This window comes from Adelges cooleyi, unplaced genomic scaffold (assembly GCF_023614345.1).
Source record: "Adelges cooleyi isolate 19-005CV unplaced genomic scaffold, UGA_ACOO_1.1 ACOO_flye_CR_arks_rails_tigmint_CR_PRNA_651, whole genome shotgun sequence".
NCBI classification, from domain to species: domain Eukaryota; kingdom Metazoa; phylum Arthropoda; class Insecta; order Hemiptera; family Adelgidae; genus Adelges; species Adelges cooleyi.
In genome coordinates, this window is record NW_026096352.1 from 11,489,273 (window position 1) to 11,495,261 (window position 5,989).

The window sequence follows — 5,989 nt, forward strand, 5'->3', positions numbered from 1 at the left end:
TCCAAAGTAAGTTCGAAGTTTTTTAAATTGTAAAACTATTTATGACGAAATTACCTAATAGTCAATTTCTCGTAGGATAAACTGGATTTCCTTCATCCAATAGTGCACGAAATGCGTTTCACAAAATTTCAACTCGTAGTGAATGAGTCGTATGGAACGGTATTTGAGGCTACATTTAAGCAGTATTATGACAAACAAATAGTTGATGTACACATGTTCTTCAGAAAACAAGCCTTACTATATTCTGTAAGTCTAATTTAAGTGTAATTGCTATTATCGCGTATCAACTTAGTATACATTTTTAAACACGGGTTACATTTGAAAGACTTTTTTTCAGTATCGGAACAAATTGTTTAAAACTTTACTTGCTCCCCTAGGTTTTTTTTAAACTACTGTAGCGTAAATCGTGATCTTTATAAAAATACAAAAAAAAAATAATAAGATTAAATTCGAGACCTAAAGAGCCACCGGTTAAGTCACGAGTCAGTGATAATGTGCAGTAACTATAATAATCAATGTTCGGCCAAACTCCACTGTTACCCGACCAGCATTAACATAATCATAATATTAATTATTTTTATATTTTAGATGACTGTTGAATTCAACAAATGCAAAGAACATTATATCGACTGCGTTAACGTTAGAACTTTTCAAGTTAAACATATGTGTAATAACATGAGAGCGTTAGCGTACTTTTTAAAAGTAGCTTATAAATCCCAAGAATTTTCATGTGAACTAAAAGTAAGAGTAATTATAATTTGTAACCCTGTAAATAATTTTTGATATGCTAATGTCTCGATAGTGCAAATTGTCCCATTTCTACACAATTTGTATGTATGATAAAATTACATTCAGATCTTTGTCCTACTTTCAATGTACCAGCCGGACCTTTTATCAGATATTTTTTTGTCCTCGGACCTTTATACCCCGGACCTTTTTACCGTTTACCAAATTTAATATGTATAATATTTTAGTTATAACAGGGTCAATTTTTTAAACTAATATAGAATACCTGAAAATGTGCACAAACAATTATATTTACCTGCAAATAGGGTTTCTATTGTTAATAGTTATATGCGCAGACGCGTTGTCCTTTAAGTAAATATGCCCAAAGACCAAAGTAGATGTAGCCATTTTTTTAACCCAAACACTGATCCTAAATTTGACAGGCGAACATTTAGTTCCTACACAAGACTTAGCTAGTAAGATATTAAGAATAGCCATACCTATTAAGGTGGAGCAAAAAATCGATATTCGAAATGCTAATGGGGTAACATTTAAATTTGTTCTATACATAAAAAAAGACTTGGTGAAAATTTGAGGTAAAAAAAAAATTGTTTACTGGTCGCTCAACGCGTTTTAAGTAATTTGACCAAAAATTCTCAAAAAAAAAACAAAAATCTACTTAAATTATATAATTTTTGGTCAAAAATCAATATTAGCACATCTAAATTGTAGTATTTTTAGCGTTAAATACAATTGTTCGAGTTTCAAAATCCTAAGTGAAAAATTGATTCCGTAATTAACAAAAAATTCATAATTAAATGGTCAATTTTCAATTTAGCTTAAAGTACCGGTAAAACCAGGTTACTTGGGACTTTAAGAGTAATTTGGGACATGAGCAAAACAATATATATTAAGAATATATAGTGTTATACGTATGTCCCAAACTACCCTTAAAGTCCCAAGTAACCCAGTTTTACGGTAACTAAAAAAGTATAATTTTTTTTTTAATACGTTATTTTGTTCAACATTATGTATATTTCTTACATAATTACCTTTTTTTGTCACTTTATCGTGCACCAAATAATGATTTTAATCTATTAATACAATTAAGACAAATCAGCGATATTAATAAGTGTATAAGCGCCAAGGCGGTTAAAACTTTTTCTGGACATTTATTTTACACACGTGTTTCTAATTCAAACGTACTGTCCTCAATCTGATCGTACATGGATTTAAGTTTTTAAAACAACATTTTCAAGGCATCGGTCGTCCGTCGTGGCACAATTTTAAAATTATTTTCAGTTAATTAATTATTTCAGTATAAAACAATGCAATTTTTAACTTTTTCAACTAAAATAATTAATTAACTAAAAATAATTTTAAAATTGTGCCAAGACCGATGCCTTGAAAATGTTTAAAAGAACTCAAATATTTTTTCAAAACTTAAATCGGAGTATTCTTAGGAACATTACGTTTGAATTAGAATGAGTTGTTTCAACCAAAATTACGCAGATGAAAAATTGAAAAATAGTGATTTTAACACATGCCCCACAAGGGTTGAAGTTTCGATGGTTTTATAGCTTGGAGTCTGCTGAACACGTAAACCATACCCAAAAGTTCATACTTGTCAAAATTGCTGCTAGAAAATAAAAATTTAACATCAAATAGACGTCTTTTGGTACTTTTTTTAGCTAATTTTCAAACAAGTGAGAACACAAAAAAATGGGATTGTCTTATATTTGATATTAAAGATTATAATTTTGACATAAAAATCTAGAGGACAGCCCGATCGCCGGGTGATGCACAGAGAATATGGTGGGGACGGCAGATGACGTTATGTGATGACAATATTGTCAACAATTATCGTTTTGCTAGGGTTGTGATTTAAACTTATAACATTACTGTTAACTTTATTTTGAACATCGTGTTGGACCTAGTTGATTCTACTCATTTATGTACCATGATACCAAAAATACACTGAACTCAAATATTAGGTTTTATCCCCCAGGTACATTAAATACAATGTTATCGGGAAAAAGCATAAAAAACGCCTATTTTTTGTTAAATTTTCATATTCTGGTATGATTTTAACAGGTATGAACTTTTGGGTATGGTTTACGTGTTCAGCAGACTCTAGCTATAAAACCATCAAAACTTGAGATCAAACTACTAAGGAGTAGGAAAAACGTGATGCATTGATTTTTATTGTATTTAGAAACATTTTAGGTGGCATCGAGGTTAAAATTCGAAAATCGACTTTTTAAGGACAACCCTATAGTACATAATATATAAGTTTTGTTTAACAGAAGAACTTGCTCGGGTCCTTTAATAGAAATATTACAATCTGTTTAATAATTTATTTATTTAAGTAGAGTGAAAATTACTTTTAAAGTTATTTTATTTTACATAGTCAGTTATAATAAAAATCTTTAATAACAAACAAAATTAAAAGTCCCGGTGAGACATTTTTTAATGAAGCAAAGTCGCATACAAAAACCCCACAACGTTTATTACAACAAAAAATGTCTTCAATTTAATACAACCAATTTTCACTGTGTGTATATTATGTGTTTTTAGCTCCATGTGAATCTATTTTAAATAATAATAACTCATTTTTGTTTTGTTGTTATGTTAATATAGGGGGATTACATTTATACGAATGCGACATTTGACATGGAAAATTTAATTACAATCTTAACATCGCCAATGTCTAATTGGTGGGATTATTGTTATAAATTTAGATTTGGATTTTTTAACATTGATAACGAGATGCTTTTAGAAATGAGCGGAGAAAATCATTTTCTCACATACAGAAAGCGAAATCGTAAACCATAGTTCTTTATGTTAATTAATATTTGTTGCATCAGTAGTTTATATTTAAATTTTGTCATGTTATCTGAATTGAAATATTTGACACTTAAATAAATAAACATCTAATAGTTTGCCTCAACAAAAATATTTGTTATTTTTATAAGGATATTTTTCTGTTATAGTTTTACCATTGATTATATAATGTATTACCTACATATAAATTAAAAGTATTATGATTTTATTATACTTTAAATAACATTATGCTAACAAAAGGATATAAATAATAGTATTGTAATAACGTATATTACACAATACTTTTATACAATAATTATTATCATGTTATTAGCAATATACGAAGCGCGCGTCGTGTGTATAGTATCTCATAGGATAATTATCTATTCTCCTTGACACTTTATTACACATGGAAGCGTACATCTTAAAACAACAACAATAAACTAATTAAGAGGGGATTGTCTTTTCATGATCCGCTGTCCGAATCTGATCGAATTTACACGATCCTTAACGATCTTTAATGACTCAAAAGAGAGGCATATATGATATAACCAGCTTCCGGACCAGCGGAGCGCCAGTGAGTAATCCTTCCTTAGCCTAAAACTTTCCTTTCAATACCATCTACGCCTGTTCGGGTAGCTACTTTTATAGTCCGACGTGGAATGAGTACTCTAATTATTCCATTCCCTATTCCGCACATCTACGGCTGTTCGGGTAGCTACCTAGTAGTCCGACGTGGGATGTGCACTCTTTCCTGCTCATATGTTGACGCCTAAAAGGTAGCTATTTATAGTCCTTTGTGCTTCATATGAACATTCTTAAATATCCATCACATATCCTCTACATACTTCCTTTATATGAGATCTATATCATGCGCGTGTCGCATTCACTTAAAATATAAAACTACCGTTGTTCATTCATTTACTACATTACCTTTTCTACATTAAATATTATCCTAATGAACCGATCGCAAAAGTACATAAATCAATTCTAATGGTTTAACTGGCCTGGCTATATTGTATGTGGTTAACTTAACCAGCGAACAGTATAAACTGTTATAATAATCTCTTGGTGTTAGTAGCAAGCGTTAAATTATTATTATATACGCTACAAAACTGTATATAGAATTGTACTCTGTCGAGATAGGTTGATAATAAGGGTAGCGTTGTGACGCGAGCACTTAATCACGTTATTAGTGTCTGTGGTTATACCACCGGTCTTAATTGCGTATACATACATATATATTCGTATATAAGAAACGTCGAATACATCTTGACAGCATCACACCAGAATCAAATACACACGCTAGAGAATTAAATATTATCTCCACACAAAGGTAAGACATTATAATAATAATAACTATGTAATGATAAAATTTGGTATAGCGGAAGACTAATATAATAATATATATGCATACCCCGCTCACTTATATACACATATAAACATTATCTACTTACCTTACCTTTACTCCCTTCCATTATACTTCTTTTTATTTATTACAGTATTTATTAGAGTTTTACTCATATAGCTCAAACGAATGGACGCAGGCGATTATGTCATTATGATGATAGTAAATGTCGCGCGTTTCTATTGGTTAAACTTTACCCGGCAATTAAAATTTTTTATTTTTGACTTCATTTATAATATTATGAACATTATTTAATTATATTCATATAATTATGTTATGTATGAAATTTCCATACATAATATTATCATGAAGTACTAGAATTCTAATTTTTTTAAACCTTTGATTAGTTTTGGTTAAGGATTTTTACTAATAAGTAATAACCTACTTAAAAATCTGGCAACACTAGTAAGCATAGATTAAATACATAAGTCTGCAAATTTAATTAACCTGTGTAGTAGGTAAGTATGCACGATAATATCGAAATTTAAGTTTTGCAGGAGTATATTTTATTTTTAACTATAAATTTAATAAACTCGGCTTAATTTTTTTTCGATCAATTTCGTTTTAAATTTAAATTTTAACATATTTGTTCGGATTAAAGCGTGGGATCACCTCATCTCTTCCAAAACCAGTCCTGTCCATAGATAAAGTACATTATAATTTATTTATAGACAAAAACACTCGATTTTTGTAATTTTTTTAATTCAGTAGTAATATATTCATAGTCATACACAGATACTTTACACCTAAAAACATCTTCCATAGTTGGGTAAAAACACATATTTGTTTTCATAAATGGGTATAAAAAAAATTGGGCTGTACGATTTCGAGCAGTTATAAATAAAATCCGTATAGACATCCGCGGAACATCAATGTCATCATGATATTACAGTAGTTACTAGTTACCAGATAACTTAGCGCTTCTGTTTTTCAATAATTGTATCCAGCCTACATTAATGGTAGAGGCGAATTAAAAAAAAAGGAATTTTATGTATATAATAATGAAATATGTATTACAATATATATATATTG

At 29.6% G+C, this 5,989-nt stretch overlaps 1 long non-coding RNA gene across 1 annotated transcript; it reads left to right on the top strand.

Moving 5' to 3' along the window:
* Positions 1-3,511, top strand: LOC126844866 (uncharacterized). Its single transcript, XR_007686634.1, has 3 exons — positions 1-246; positions 589-741; positions 3,367-3,511. It is a non-coding gene; the product is annotated as an uncharacterized LOC126844866 (long non-coding RNA).
* The last annotated feature ends 2,478 nt before the right edge of the window (positions 3,512-5,989 follow it).